The sequence below is a fragment of the Apus apus genome, chromosome 9, assembly GCF_020740795.1.
Source record: "Apus apus isolate bApuApu2 chromosome 9, bApuApu2.pri.cur, whole genome shotgun sequence".
Classification (NCBI taxonomy): domain Eukaryota; kingdom Metazoa; phylum Chordata; class Aves; order Apodiformes; family Apodidae; genus Apus; species Apus apus.
Window position 1 is genome coordinate 5,976,883 of NC_067290.1, and position 17,043 is coordinate 5,993,925.

Genomic DNA, 17,043 nt, shown 5'->3' on the forward strand with positions numbered 1-17,043 from the left:
TAAAATCTCGACAAACAAATCAAAATCAGATTGATGTCAAAGCTTCCAGTCAACAGATGACTGTGAGGCTCTAGTTCAATTACCTGGTTAATTAATGTTTAAAGTAATAATTTTTACATATTCTGAACAGGAGTTGAGAAAACTGACTCTTTGGTTATGGATGCCATATGAAGAAATTATTAACTGAGTCATATCTGTAATTTATACTGACTAAGAAGTGCCAACAAATGCAAGTTTCTTAATGTCTGAATCATATTTCTGACACCAGGTGTAAAGCTACCTCTTGTAGAATTCAGCTTATACAGAGGTAGAATTCAGAGGATAAAAAGGTCCTAAATGTTCACAAGGACATACAAACCAAATTTTTTAGAAGAAAATTCTGTGCTTTTGAATGGCATACAAGGTGCTTCTCCTAGTACAGAAGCTAAGGAGGGTGCAAATTTATTTGAAGTTCAGTATCTTTATAGATTTATTTGCTACGTGTTCAGCATATTAACTCAACATAGTATATTTCAGTTTTTATGTGAAGAAATATGATCCCAAGGTTTTATACTTCCTACCTCTTGCAGTTCTCAAATTTGACCTGGCTAATAAATATAGGTAAGAATTTAAAATAATTAAGCATAGCACGGAAGAAGTTGAGAAAATCTGAGTCTGGATATAGCCCTTACAACAATTATAACACTTTGTGTCTCTTGTATACACTGAGTGTCTTCAGTTACCAGAAATATTTGTTTAGAAAAATACATTAAGGAACTTCATGGCTCCTCAGAATATTTGAAAGAGCTCTTTCCCAGAATCAGGAGACAGAATGGTCTTTGTGCAGTCAAAGTACATTAACCATCTAAAGAATTGCCTGATTTATTTAGTCTGTCCTGATTAACTTCATTCTTGATGGGGACAGTTGCTATTGCACGTGATAACACACAATATTCCCTGCTACGCTGCTAAGTTTTCTGACTAAATTGGCAGGTTTCCTACTAGTCTCAAATGCCACAGAGAGCAGAAAAAGAATAGATGAAAGAAAGACCCCGAGTGATTTAGAAAAATAGTAACAGTTCCCCACAGTTTTTCTTCATCTTTACCAGCTAGCTGAGGGTTTGTATTTAGAGCTTACTTTGTGGGGTTTTTTCTTTTGTTTGTTTTGTTTTGCTGTTCCTAAAATTTGAATTCAAGTTATCAAGCTGTGTTGATTTGAAAATTGTTGTTTATATGTTATTTATTGTATTGTATGCTATGACATGTGTCTATGACCCAACATCAATAAACCAGTTTCTTTTTCAAGACATGAGTGTTGTTTCAATTATCCTTTTGAAATTTTATGTGCGCAATGCTGTAATTATACCTTGCACATATATTTTGTAAAGTTTCTTATTGAACTGAGAAACCGTGCATTTTGTTCACAAAAAAAACCAATCAAACAACCAAACACAACAGTGTATTGTTTTCACTGTATTAAGCATGCTGTGAAAGCTTGTCCCTTGTGCTCAAAATATAAATTGGACATAGCTAATTGCAACTGCTGCTGGTGATCGTGTTCAGTGACTGCAGATTTCTGGAGGGAAATGCACCCACGCTTCTCCTCATACGTAGACATAACTGTGAGTCCTCCTTCAGACTTGCTTTATTATTGGCAGGGTTAGACTGCATTGCCAATGCTTCTTACAAGAAACAAAAACATTATCTTGTTGATATAAACCTGAAAGTGTTTGATGTAGAATACTTCCGTTTACTTTCTGTGCAGACCTACTTCCTGAAATCTTAAGTGATGAAACTGTATCCTTAAAGTAAAAGTAACATTATAGACTTGTGCTGTTTGTAGACACTTGCAGTCAGGAGAGAGGTGCAACATGTAACCTCAAGAGAGGCTGCAGCTCTGTGGCCAGCAGCTGCAGCTGCTGAGGCAGTGGAGAGGAAAGTTCAAAAAAGGATGTGGTGCTCTTATTGAAAGTACAGAATCATTTCTGGATGCCTTGTGGGTGCAGTCACGGGAAATGCACAGAGTGTAAACTTGGCAGACATCTGGTGATGACAAGCTCCCAGAGAGGAATCAATGACTGGCTGGACAGAAGGGGCTGTTTTGGTTAGATGTAGTATCATTGTTACTCTGCCAAAAACATGAATACTGTTGCTGGTTTGGAGGAAAAGAAAAAAGACTAATAGTGAGTTAGAAGAAAAAGCCAATTGGTTTTAATGGAGTAGTTGAGTTGACCAGTGGATAATACACTGTAGCTTGATGAAAATACCTAGTGAGAGCAAACCTGCATCGCAGTAATAAAAAACTAACCATGAAAGTGAAACTGTATAAATGACTAAGAACTGGCCTCCTTACAATAGTGGTAATCCAGCACAGTATATTCTTGGGATTTCATCTACATAAAACCAAGAAAAGATAGCTCTTGGATTCAAAACTAGAAAAAGAAAACAGAAATGAAAACTTCTTTGTTGCTTTTCTGATGGCTATACACTAAGGTCTCTTCTCACAGATGTGTGAGGATTGTGAACAATGTCATTTCACACAGGAAAGAAGACACAGACACACTACATCTCAGAACCCAGAAGAAACAGACCATAAGAATAATCACCTTTTATATGAAGGATGACAAAACTGCAAGATTTTGGTTTACTAAAACCATTGTTACTTCTTCAGAGCTACTGTGTTCCTGTTTCTTGGATAGACAACAAATACTAAACCAAAGTTTGTTTGAAAATACATGGTATGTAACATCACAGCTCTAGGACTTGTAATTTAAGAGAAAAGTAGCTTCATTGTGGAAACCACAATTCACTGAAAAATAAACTACAATTCCCATGCATCACAGAGCCAGACAGACTCACACATCTCACTTTCCAGGTAAAACAGCTTTTATAAGTACTTATTGAAATTGCGAGATTGGCAATATATATATATATATTTAGGTCTCATGCCTGTGCTGTGGATTAGAGGGAGAAAAAAAAAATTGTTCCTGCATAAGTAAAAGCAGCTCAGTATAAAGGAACAAAGGGAACTGTCCTGTAGAACAAATATCCAGTAGTGAGCTAAAAAAAACGTTTCTGTGAGATCTCTTCCCAGCTTTTCTTCAAGAGGTGATTTCATGCTCTCTTGAATGTTAGAGGATTATCTACAAACCCACTTCACTTTTGCTTATCTATTGTGTTTGTTTTTCTTTGCTAATAGCAGAATATTAAATCTAATATATTTTTTGTAAGCAAAGGCTTCTGCTGTAGTAATAAACCACCTCTTCATGTGCTTTTTACATACTTTAGTAGTTGCAAGTATTTACATAACACATAATCTTTAGTTACAGATAGAGGTTGCAATGCTAGAAATAGAGAATTATGACTAGAGCTATACAGAGATTAGGACTTGCAGTTTGTTTTCAACACTGTTGAGTAACATTCAGAGGATTTTTTTCTTTTGCTGGTTTTAAAACTTCCTGACATATTTAAGCAGATTTTTTGATGTGGTGCTTTACTGAAGTCTCAGTTCTTTTCCACATATACTTCTCTATAGTGTTTCTTTTCACAGTATAACAAATGTGTGCTAAGGTCAACAAAACAGTCTTAATTTTTTATCTTTGTTTGCAGATCTCAAAAAAGGCAATGGTTTTGCATACTATTTAAAAACACTGAGTAAACAAGGGACAACACACATATAAGGATAAATGAGCATATTTTCATCAAGGTGTGATAAGCATATAATCTCAGACAGTACCCCTTGGTTTGAATGGAGGTCCACCTGCAAAAGGTAGTGAAATTGTCCATATAGAAATTTCAGGGTCTTTGATTTTAGGAGTGGTATATTCACCTTAACAATTAACGGCAGTAAAGCATGTCATGAAGGGAAAAGTAAGATACTTATAGGGTGGGATGGCCAGAAAAGTCAAACAACTTAAAAGCAGCAAGGTGATGCAGATTAGGCTGTTGAAGTGAAGAGGCAGATTTCAATGTCTACATGTTCCTTAATGACAAATGGAGTCAATTTGGGAAAGAAGAGTTGCTGCTGTTTGCCTGCTCTACTATTATATATTAACTCAGTTCAGTGAGATCAATAAGACATGATGAAAACTACCAAATCAGTGCAAGGTAATAAAATCAATGTACAACTGTAATATCATAAAAAACACTAGGACTTACTGCCTGGACTTCAGGAAAGTACAACGATCTTTATAGAGTCAAAATTTACCACACAGAAATTAGCATTTGCCATGACCTGGTAATTTAAGGGAAAAGTCTCTCTGCTATTCAGGGTGTAACTGCAGAAGATAATAATAAAGAAACACAAAAAGTGACCCTGTGGTGGCAAAACACTTCACCTGTACTAGGTACAAGAACTGTACACACTGTATTTGCTTTTGTAAACAAAATGATTGCTCTGTAAGTTTCTCAGCATCAAGTGGACATAGGAAGAGCAGCCAGTACCAGATTATCTATTGTATAATCCTAAAAGACAGGTGTATGTACCATGAAAGGGACATATCTGGAATAGCCTTGCAGAAACCAAGGCAGTATCCACTGCAGTGGCATCAAAAGGTAATCTTGACTCTCTGTTGACATTAAGTAATGATGACACTTGATACCACATTCATGGGTTGGTGACAACGTCTTCAATATGAACGTACAGGATACTTGTCATGTTGGCTGTCATTTGCAGCAGTGCTCATTAACACTTATGTGCCTTGCATTAATTCTCAGTGGTACTGGCTCCAGCAAATACATTGGATCTGTCTTCTACTTGCTGTACTCACTTCCCTTAGAATATAAAGTTCAAGGTTTGAGCTTGAGCACAGCATACCTGATTGCACTGGAATAACAGTAATGTTCAGCAACTTCAATCCTCTACAGAGGATATACATAAAAGTAGCTATGCAAGAGAGCTTTCTTAGACACCAGACTGAAAATTAACTCTCCTACAATTCTCCTTCTAGCAACCTGGCTTTCTACCGTCAGACCTTGCCTTCACTAAAAAAGCTCAGTCCAACTGAACCAAAGCAAGCTCCTAAACATACTTTTCCCCTTTATTAGGAAACACGCTTAACAGGAGAAGTCAATCACAGTGCTGGATGCAGTGGTCTGGAAGGTGCCTGCAGCTCCAGAGGGCCTCGTGTGACTCCGATGCTGAACCGAGGAGCATCACTGTTCCTGTCAGTGCTGGGTAATTCAACAGGGGCATTAACGTGTCCTGCACTCAGGCAGAGCTGTCAGGAGGCTGAAACTAGAAAGTTTCTCTGGCTCTAGTGTGGGACAATAGCAGACACCTGGGCAGCAGTGTAAGCAAGGGACACACACTGAGACATTACCTTCCCTACTTGTAACAGCCTGGCATGTTTGTAAGGCAGCGTCAACGGGGGGGGGGGGGCATCCGCACAACCCGTTACCAACTGTCTTGGGGCACAGCTGAACCCGGACACCGCTTTCACCAGCCCCAGCAGAGCCCCAGGTGTGCTCCTCGAGTCTCCAGCCCTACCTCGTCTTGCTGAGGGTGGTCACCTGAGGCCGATAGAGGGAAGGTCACCTGAGGCCGATAGAGGGAAGGTCACCTGAGGCCGATAGAGGGATGGTCACCTGAGCCCAGCAGGGGACCGGTCACCGCCGCGCGCAGGGCCCGGCCTCAGGTGCGCGAGCCCCACCTGCCCGCGCGCCCCACCTGCCCGCGAGCCCCACCTGCCCGCGCGCCCGCCCCGCCGCCCCCGCACGCGCTCCTCCCGCCCCCTTGGCCGGCCCCGCACGCGCAGGCGCCGCGCGGCGGCTGAAGGGCAGGTCCGGTCCCTCCTCCCGGCGCTCTGCGGCAACGCCCCCTCGGCCGGCGCCGCGCATGCGTGTCAGGAGAGGGCGTGTAAGTTTCCATCTTGCGCGCCGTTCCCCGCTCCCGCTGCTTCCTTGTGCTGCCGAGCTCCCCGGCGCAGCGGCGGGGGCGGCCGCTCCGGAGGGCAGGCGGGGAAGCGCTGCTGCCGACCCCGCCGCCTCGCTCAGCGCTGCGCCCGGGGCTCCCCGAGGCGGCCGCTGCCGCCGCCGCCGCTTTCTCTTCCCTGAGCTCCCGTTGCTGCCCCGCGCCGGGGCTGCGGACAGCCCGCTGTCCCTTCCTTCCCTCTCTTCTGCCGGGTGGAGATTGAAAAACTGTGATGGAAGCATTTCGCAGTAGTCCGAAGTGTTTTGTTTGCCGGGACCGCTGGGGCTTGCGTTGGGCGGGGCGCGGGCAGCGCAGGCTCGGGGTGTGCGGGGCATTTTCTCCTCTGCTCCGTCCCCGCTCGCTTTCGGCCTCTCGGTGATCAGCGGCAGAGGTGGGGGGACCCTCTTTCTGGACAGAAATGCTGTGGCTGAAAGCAAGTCTGTCTTCACGCACCAGCAAAGCCAAAACACGTTCATTGCGGCAGACTTGCCTGTTTTAGGACCACAGAGACTCTGGCCAATAATTTCAAGTTTAAGTTTATATATGCGGTAGTAACACTTAAAATGATTCTAGGTGTTTTGAATGCTTTGAGGGTGCTCCAATGCCCGTTCCTAAAGCGTTTCAGCTGGACCTGGTTGCACTGGGTGGCAACACGAGACATAGCAAAGGTGGTTGTTTTTTTCTAAGGGCAGCGTGTGTGCAAGGAACAGCGTCATTTTGCAGGTTCTTAGTAAGTTACTTAAGAAATGAGTAAAAAGATGGAAAACTAGAAATAATAGAAAAGAGTAGTCATCTTGTTCGTGGTTCTAGGCTAGAAAAAATAGCTTGGAGATGTTCGGGTCGAAGTTGCTTTTGAGATAAGCTACTTTGGCTTAAATTGGGGTTTAATGTAATTAGAAATCTTTCATGATAATCTTAAAAGGGAGGAAATACTAAGTTCATTTCAAATAATAGCTTTGCACAGTATGTCATCTGTAATCAATTTTCTGAGTAATTAATTTTCAAATGTTAAATGTTGGTGATTCAGCGAAGACATTCCAGAGCATAACCAAGAACTTGGCTACCTACTCTGAACCTGAATCACTGAAATGCCTAATGGAAAAATGGTATTAAATACTTTTCTGTTTTCCTCAGGACAAGGTCTCGTGTATCTCCAATAAATAGTAGAGCCCCTGATTCCATAACATGCTCTCGTATTTTCCCTCAAGTGCATTTTTAGATATTCCAACTAGTTTTATCTCTTTGAATGACAGCAGAGTGCCATTTTTATCTTTAAAAGTTATATTTTGTGTGTTGAACAGAAATTTTGCACACACACAGTGCTTTTTTTCCTGAGAGTGTTAGGTATAAAGTGTTGGTAAAAGCTGAATTTAGTTCACTTGTCAATTTCGCCACTTGCTATGAAACCTTTAGCTGTATTGCTTTTAGCTTGTTTGTTGTTTTTTTTTTTTCCTTGTAGGATATTTGGGAAGAAGTGTTGCTAGTTTCATTCAATATGAGCTGTTACACTTTGCAAGTTCTAATTCTTTTCAAAACATTCTGTATTATAATATTGAGAAAACTTAAAAGAATTAAGGCAGCAATATCTGAAAACTTTGGAGCCTACCTGTTTTCATTTACTTTGTTATTCAACAAAGTTGTTCAGTTTAGTCTGTTTTTCATATGTTTGTATTCAGCTTCTTATGTTTTTGTTACCTTTGTTGTGGTTTGTGTCTCTGGGTGTGCAATGAGAAGTGTGCTTGTCTACATCTGTTAAGATAAATATTTTAGTTTGACAGCCTTTGAGTTGTATGCTTGCAGTTTCCATTGACTTTACTAGTGACCAAATTAATATTTTGACATGTTGGGAAAATTGGACGATACAGAGATTATATAGGAAACAATGGCTTGGGTCAACTCAATGTTGAGCACAGGATTATCCACTTGTCTTGCGTATTATAACTGTGTACATACTTTATAGGATTTGCCTTTTTATAGTTACAAAGTGTAATCCTCTCATACTCATTTTGTCATCTGTCTTATGAATCCTTTTGTGAATTTGCAGTAAATAGAATCTCACAGCATTCTTTCTTCTCCAGTATCTGCAGCTTCATTTATGTCAATTACATTTATGTAATTTTGTTTGTTTATAATTTTGTCTATTTCTGCTAAATATTGCCACTTCCCAACCTTGTCAGCTGATTTGTGTTTAGAATGCCATTAGTGTGTGTATAAACAACTTCAGACAAGTTGGTTATGTTCACAGAGGCCCAAATGCTGATCTGTTAAGTCTGGGAGAAAGCTGTTACTGAGTTCAGTAGCTCAAATTCTAATTCTAGAATGATTCTGAAATGCAAGTTGATTGTTTAAAAATAATTTGGTGCTATGTAGGCAGTGTTTTATTTTGTATATTAAGATTAATTATTTTTAAGTGGGACTTAGGTTAACCAGTATCATCTGTATTTTGTCCTTTTAAAAATAATTACTTAAATGTCTTGTTTGCTTTACTGTGGGTTCTTTGCACTTACATTCAATTTATCTTTACAGGGCTATGTGTTTTTTTTTTTTGCTTTCTTATTTCCATAAGCTGCAGGGGAAGATGGGCACTTGAAGGAAGGTCTTAATAAATTATGTTAATGCTTCTCGTCTTTCTCTACTGCGCTGGTAATTTATCAAATAAAAGTGTCAGAGATGTTTGGCACAATGTGTTCTTTGTGCATCCTTGTAGTTTATAACTCATTTTCTGAGTGCAACATTAAAACATTTAAGAGATTTAAAAAAAAAAAAAAAGAAAGGCCTAACCAAATCTGATTTGGTTTATTTGGTGATAAAATGCCTATAGGGTTCCTTTGGGTTGTCGAGTCTACATGAGGGAAAAATGATTGTCCCGAAAGCTACAGGGTAATTCTGAGTATCTATCATAAATGCTTAGTGTCAGAATGTGAAGCCTTTTGCTTCTGAATGTTTGTAGGTTTTCCTACTGAAGTACTTAACCTCTTTTTATAACAGCATACACACAAAGTAAGAATAAAATTAGGTTGTATGAGAAGCAGCTTCACAATGTTCAGCATTTAGAAAGCTTTACTATTAAAAATGAAACTTGTGTTAGCTGAACTTCATTCCCACGTTTTTTGGGGTTTTTTTGTTGTATCTGTGAGCTGTTTGTGACTGACCCATCACTTTCAATGTTGATGAATTCTTGTTGGTGAGTATGCAATGAAAATTTGCTTTTTCTCTCAAAAGCTGGTAAGCAACTCAGCTGCACCAAGAGCTTCTGCAGAAATCCTTAAGACTAATTCCTCCCCCTCCACTTGAATATTCAAGACAATAGATATGTTCATTGTACTCTGACAAGGAACAGACCAAAGAATCATAGTATGGTTTGAGTTGGAAGGGACCTTAAAGATAATCTAGTTTCAAACCCCCTGCATGGGAGACACCTCCCACTAGATCAGGGTGCTCAGGGCCCCATCCAACCTACCTTTGAATACTTCCAGGGCATGGGGCTTCCATAACTTCCCTGGGCAGTTGTTGTTAAAAAAAGCACTCCTCTACGAGTGCTTAGGTTGTGGAAAGGAATTCAGTACTATAAAAGGACCCTAAATAGAGGTTCAACAGAATGTAATCCTTCAGGGAGGTGGATTGGTGCAGGAGGGATGAGGTTAACTTCAGAGAGGAGTAGATACATAGAAAGCTTTTTAGAGATGGTTCTGATAACAGGGTGGAAGAAAAGATGGTTTTGAGTTCATTGGACTTCATTTTGAAAAATAACACCCCACCCCTGAAAGTTGAAATCATTAACATAAGAAATCCTTCAGCTGGACAGCACCATGTATTGAAGGTCTATTTTACTGATTCCTTAATGTTCCATTTGCCAGTCAAAGCAAATTCTCTGGCTAAGTATAGCTAATAATTCTATTAAAATGTAGCTAACAATTGATCTGATTACTGTCCCAATCCTTAAAATGCAGCATAATGATATCCACTTCTGCTGGAATATCACAATAACAGCAAAAGGACAATATAAGTAAAACTGAATATGCATGAAAATATGCATGAAAATGTGCATGAAGTTTGCAATGTTTATCTCCTGTAGTTCACCTGAAGACAGGCAAAACAAGTAAAATAATTCTATAGTAAAAAACATTAGTTCTCCTAAACATAAATGTCTTCTAGCATTAGCATTTGCACAGATTTAGCAAGGTCTTAAGTTGCCAAAACTGTTGTTTCTGCTATGTATTGGCTTTAGAAGGTATTCTGTTGTTTAGAAATCATTGCACACCGAGTTTTTGGAATAGTTTACATATGTTATTTAATTTGTTTTCAAAATTGTTTCTGAAATGATAAAGAATAAGGCTTTGAATTGGCATAGTGCTGACATTTGGCACCAAGTATGCATATTATTTGTCCCTTTCAATGGTATTATGCAAATATTGAAAATTAAGTACCTTCTAAACTGTTTTGCTGCATTTTTATACAAGTCTTTAACTGAGAACTAAGATAATGAAAGCATGTTAGAAAGCACTAGTTAACATCTAGGGCTCACATTTGCATTTAGGTTGTATTAAGACTGGGAATCAATGTTACTAAAACAGTATGATGATTCCCTGAACTAATAGGAAGTAAAGTATTTTTGGATTGGGAAATAGTTTTTAATTGACATTCATGTGTTATTATTTTTCTGGTCACTGAAAGTGGTGCTGGGTTTTACATTGTTTTCTGTTGTCTGCTTTTTGTTCTTTTTGATGCTGTAGCTAATTCTTACCACCTTCTTGATATTCCAGCTTAAAAAACCCACAGCATATATATTCTTGACCCATGATCTTTAGCACCTCAATGAATCAAAACCAGTAGCTTCGTTACATGCTTATTTAATGTACAGTAGCAGAGCAATCAGGCTGACAGTCTTTTAGATCCCTATGTGAAAGACTTTGAAATTACACTTGCAGAGAAATATGTGTCTCCTTTTTATTTCTTGAGCTGGGACATCTAATGATTTCAGGCTTTGTCTCTTTTGAGTGCATGTTGTGTTATTAAATATTTACGAATTATATGTTTGTGATGAATAGAAGAATTTTATTCATTGTGGAGAAGTTTTCAGGTCAAATTTGGCTCTAAAACATTCAATTTTAGAAGGAGGTGGGGAAAGGACAGAAGAGAGCTTGCCTAAATCTAAGGTTTATAAATCTCTTTAGTAATTTTGATTAGACAGATATTTTGCTGAGGAAAATGTGTAGTCTTGTTTAAAATATTATATCCACATATTTATAGAAAAAACAAAATGCAGACAAGCGCATCTCAAATGAAGGGCTAATAGTCTACACAATATTTCAATAGAAAATTTTATGACCCTGGGCTTCAGCATGCATTGCCACACAAGCTTTCACAGAAGTTATGTTTAAATTATTGTGAGACTACAGTGATGTTACAGTTGTATGAAATGTTGATTGTCAAACTGTTGTGTCAGTTTGTGTGTTGCTGCTTGCAGATTATCAACTAATATTTTAGGTTATCATTAGAGACTTGAGTAAGAGCAGCCATTTGCTTATTAAAAACTCTATTATTTATAGGTGTTATTAAATATTTGTTCTTTATATAAGACATTATTTTAAATTTGTTTATTGTAAATTGTCTTAGTAAGTACTGAATTAAATAGAAGGGTGTTTGGCAGTTGGATTATAGTAATTAAACTGTTCAATGTGGGATGGTAAATGGTTACTGGTCTGTAACTTTATAACAAAAATCAGGATTAGTCTTTGCAGTTTTTGTTATCAGAGGGTTGTAAGTGCAGGATTTAAACTAGGGAAGATTTTAGTGGTGGTTGGATGTTATGCAACACAGTGCAAAGACTCTTGTGTTTGTATTTTTGAACTCTAGATACAATTTGAGGCACTCTAATGTTACACAAAGCAGTGCCTTTTAGTATAGGTGGTTTTATGGGAGGAGTATGTGTTAGCAGTGGCACTGGCAGTAGCTTTTTTTAGCAAACAAGTGTTTTTAAAGGATTCGTGTGCCTAAAGATTTAGACACGTACTTCAGAATTATAGCAGCTTTTTTTCCCCCCTGTATTTTTCTAGTGTTATGTTATTTTGAGGTAAATTTAGCATGTGTGAGCATTCTTTGTACATTGAAAATATGAATATGAAGACAGCATTAGAAAAGGTGAAATTGTCCTACATTTCCTTCAATGTTTTCTCTTTACTGTCTTAACTAGTCTTCAGTTATATGTGTTGTGATTGTATGATGCAACTACCAATATTATTTTCCAATGTTGTAAGAAACCACCTATTGTAGAGCTGTTAATTCACAAATATTTTTGTACTATACTACCTTATGAAAAGAAATTATGTAAACTTAGACACTTAGGGGCTGGTGTTCATCAGATGATACTTTGTCCTTTTCCTTTAAGCATCAGAGATTGAAATAACATTTTAATAATTCAAATTAGAAGAATATGTTTTTGAGACTGCTGTTGCCAGACAGAAAGTGTTGCTGCTATCTTACTGGCATCTAGAAGGTTATAACCATTTAGGCCATCAAAATGACAGTCACTTTCCAAGGTGTGCTAGCAGGATTGAGGCTGTACAGAAACCACTGTAAAAAAGTTCAAAGTCTAGAGTGCGAAAGATTGCTTGACAATGTTGGTGAACTACACCTGTACCTGTAAAACTAACTTCTTGCTATGTAGATGGAAGAAATCCTGAGCTAGTGCTTGAGTGTAGAGATACAGGGGTCTGTCTTAGATAAGATACTTGTGTGCTCATTTAATTGAGAAGTGATTAAAAAAAAAAGTTTCTGAATTGCCTGCTAACTAACAACATAAGCACTACTACTTTTCTTAGGACTGTTAGTCTTAAGATATTCAACCATTATGGAAAGTAGGACTAATTATCAGCAGCTTAAGTCGTTTGTTTTTTTAAGATTAATTTGATTCTTAATTGTGTAACCTACTCAAGGAATTCCAGATCAGGTGACTCCACCTCAGCTGGTTTCCCTTCCCATGTGTGATGCATTTGTTATGCTGGTACAGCTGTTTGGTGGATTGTGTGATGAGTCAGACCAGTGGAGTTTGGACTTGGTGCTGGGTTAACAGATGGACTTGATGTCAAACATCTTTTCCAACTGAAGTGATTCTATGATTCCATGACACGTGAGCAAACTTGCTATAGAAAAAATCCTTTTCAACCTTGACAAACTTGAAAAGCTAATTGTTCCAATTCATTATACAGTCTACAGACAGTTGCTCACACAAGCTTATTAAGGATCTGGAGAGAGAAGTGGGAGTTGCTTTAGGTGGAAGAGTTGCTAGTCTTACTGCCCAGCAGACAAGGGGTAGCTGAGGGTGCCTCATTCTCTGAAGGAGATTTACACAGCAGTAATAGAGACAAAGTGCTGCTTTATTTGTGCATTGTCCCAACAATGAGGTGGGACAGGAGGTGAAAAGGAACAATTTCTAAACAGCCTTTTCATGCTAGCTATGTCTGGGCAAATGCTTCCGGAAGTTCAACAGGTTCATTTAAACCAGTTAGATTGCGATTCAAAGTGGACTAGGTAATAATTTATCTGTTATTGGATTTCTCTGTTGAAAGGTGGCTGCTGCTTCTTAGCTCTTAACAGCAGTGGGATGCTTACAGTCAATTTATAGATAAGCTGAATGCTCTAATTTCTTTGTGGATACTGTTTACAGACTGCCAGCCATACAGGCATTGCATCAAAACTAAATTTATTCAATATTAGCATCAAATTGGGGTGTGGCCATGTTGTAATCAATCAGCAGCTGAGTTGCATTACTGTGTTCAGAAGTATCAGCATAAAAATATACACTAAAAATATGTATTGTCATGAAAATATTTTTTCTTAGTATATATTACAGACAAAACACATGAGTTCTGCATTGTAAATATAGCTATTCAATTAGAGCATGGATAGGTCATTTGCCTGCATTGTTAATGGATCAATAGAGTTTTTCTTGGATATGCTTTCTGAATAATTTTTCCCTATATACCTTTAGCAACCAACACAGTATATATATATTGAATTAAAAGTTTTAAAAAATGTTGAAATAAACATTTCCTTAAAATTGGTGCTTGAAACACATGTGAGAATAATTATTTGATGTTCCTAGGTGAAACTTCTTCCTTTAGACTTTGCCTGACAGTTTAGGAGAACTTCCTTTGAAGTTAAATTAGAGCAAATGCTTGCCATGAAGTCTCTTCCCCTCTCTCCGGCCCTGTTTAAGATAGCTGTGGCTGTTTAACAGATGTTGCTGTTAGTGTTGTTTCCTGATGAAATGTGTGATTGTCCATTTTGATTAAGGATAGTCGAAAAAAATCTTGAAAGCTACACTTGAAAAATAGAAAAGCCATTTTAAATGATAATCAGAGCGAAGCTGGGGTTTCTTCAGGCAATTTTTCTAAATATTAAAAAAAATATTGAAGAAAAGCAGTTTTTGACTGAGCTTTCCCTAAAAGTGTGGTTCAACAGAGCATTCCATCTCTTCACATGTTATACAAGCGTTCTCTTTCCTTTAATGATGTGAATGATGGAACTAATATTTTGTTTTTCCTGCTGGTCTCTGATGGGCATTCCATAGATTGGAGATTTCCTAAGTGGAAACTGTAGTAGCTAGTGGTACATGTAGACTTCCTTCATCTACTCCAAACAAAACAAAACTGGAATTTACCATAAAGAACAGTGATAACTTCAATTTCTTGTTAATAAATTGTAATGTGATAACATAGTCATAAGTTACTTCAAAACTTATTTCATATGAAAAATTATATTTTTTTCCCCAGCTTATTTTAAATTACTTTCAGTGTCTGGAAATTGGGTTTTTCTCAATTTTCAGTTTCTCCAGTGTTCATTTCTAAGTGCTAGATCCTGTATGACTGTTTGCAAGGTCAGGATGCTTTCACGTTGTCAGACTGTTTAAGTGTCTGTACACAGTGATCAGCTCCACTTCTCATCCTTCCTGATAAGCTGAATAAGTTAAACTCCTTATTAGGAATAGATGAGAGTATCAGATAGCTGTTGCAAAAATAAAGCTCTAGGATAAAATCCACTGTAAGCAAAGGAGAGAGAAAAAGACCAAAACAGTCTGGTAGAAGAGCAATGTGATTGTTGTTGTAATGAAAAAGGGTTGGCTGACCTACAAGCAGCTCAGATAATGAATCAGTGACACAGAAATGGAGGATTGCTGTTATGGAAAACTGTCTTCTTCATGATCCTACCTCAACGTGTGTTAGCTCTCAGCGATGCTTGTTGTCAAATGATTGATAAACTCTGCTCTGTTACTTGTTGTCTCTGAGGCAATGTCAAATGTTATGATATTTGCACTTAATGATCTGAGTGTGGATAAGGTGACCAGATTCTGTCTTTAGCAACACATTTGGATCACCTTGCTGCTCATAGTTATTACAAGGGTGGTGGGGCCTTTACAAGGAAACAGCCAATGTATAATAATAATTTGTGAGCCACGCATAGTTACAAAAGCATGTAATTAGCAGTATTTACTTCCTACTTTCTTTCCAGCTGTTTTAATATCTAAGGGGTTTGTTAAACCGAACATTTTCCTGTAAATGGTAAGAATTTAAGCTTTAAAACAAACTAAGCCAGAAGTCATTCCAACTAGTGCTATTAAAGTGTGTTGTGTGGCAAAGCTAAATTGTCTTACTGCATCCCTCAACAAGAGTTTAGGATAAATACTCAATTGAGGATCTCCATTCTACTCACTGTCATTCTTTTCTCAAAAGTAACAAAGCCAAACTTCAGCATTGTAAAAGTGTCTTTGCTTAGTTAGTTGTATTTTTACTCTCATATCATGATTTACAACTTGGGCAGAACTCTGTGGTCACTGTCAGTGTGGAAGGTCTGATCTGATGGAGATTGCACATTCTGAATCTAAACAGGGCTTTCAGCTCTCCATGTCAGTTGTCCTCATTTCATCAGGCATAAGTAATACAACTATACTTGCAGTAAGCTGTTTTGAAGCTTACATAAATATAAGGTTTCTTCTTTGTTTTTCCAAGCGTTGCAAGCAATGGTCAGCTTTGCTGGTAGGTAAGTGGTTTATGACTTGCTGTAACATCTGTCCTTCCATTTAAGAAGGTATCATTATCTAGTGTCATCTAATTCTTGTATAATTCTGAGAGCTGTTCATTCTAATGAGAATTTTCTACTAGTCAGCACTGCTTGTCAGATTATTTTTGCCTCAAATTTTGATAGATTTTCTGAGATGAGTTTAAAAAAAAAGATCATCAACAGAACTGAGCTTCAAGTAGCCTCCTGTATGCTAGGCAGTCAAGGAGGCAACTACTGGCTACCTATATAAAAACTGATTTTTAAAATGTTTAAGTGTCAGCTCTTCACCTTCACTGACAGAAGCTTGCATAACTGGCAGAAAGTGATTTTTCTCTCTAGGGGTGAATTGTGCAGCTTTAGCTAGGCACTGAGGGAGTAGAATTTCAGAGAAATCTTTCCTGAACCTGAGACTCTTAGGGCCATCGGATATTTCAAAAAATTATTTAAAGATGCTTTTATTTTGGTAGAATATTGTCTTTTGTTCTTTTAAGTAGTTTTGTCATCTTTGGTTTGCTAGATGGAAACTTAGACTAACATTGAGCAAATCTGATTAAAATTATCTGTGCTGTTTCAAAGGTCAGGCGCACTCAGTGAATTTGCTTTCAAATTATTTTGTTTATTCTGTGTACGTATGCATCATGAGCTCTATAAAGGTCAGGAGAGGAGATTCATTTTGGAATTTAAAGAAGTTAGGTTTTCACTGCTGGTAGCCCTTGTTAGTTTCATTTGAACTAATGAAAATTGTTTTCCTTTGTTTTTTTAGCTGTCAGTTTTATTTCTCTAGTGAAACTCGTTAGTAACTGAGGTCCGCTTGAAAATAAAACAGTATTAGTAATTTATTTTTTCATATTGTTGTCTTAAAAGTTCTGTTTGCACAAGTTAAACAGTAGTCTTATTTGATTTTTGGTTCCTTGGCTTGCTTGTGTGTTCATTTGGCAGACTAACATTTTTCTAGCTAGAACGAGGTAATATAAAGGATACACAGTATTTAACGTTCTCTTGCCACAAAGGGTTTAATAAAAGAGGTGGTGGTGCAATCCCTTAGAATTTAACAGTCTTGCTTATTAATTTTCAGGTTGAATAATATAACAAGA

At 37.9% G+C, this 17,043-nt stretch overlaps 1 protein-coding gene across 2 annotated transcripts in view; it reads left to right on the plus strand.

Moving 5' to 3' along the window:
* Positions 1–5,762: 5,762 nt before the first annotated feature.
* Positions 5,763–17,043, plus strand: part of FHIT (fragile histidine triad diadenosine triphosphatase) — a 558,573-nt gene continuing 547,292 nt past the window's right edge. For both annotated transcript variants that reach the window (XM_051627731.1, XM_051627730.1), the window contains exon 1: positions 5,763–5,836. The gene's annotated coding sequence lies outside the window, so the exon portion shown is untranslated. The remainder of the gene's footprint in view (positions 5,837–17,043) is intronic.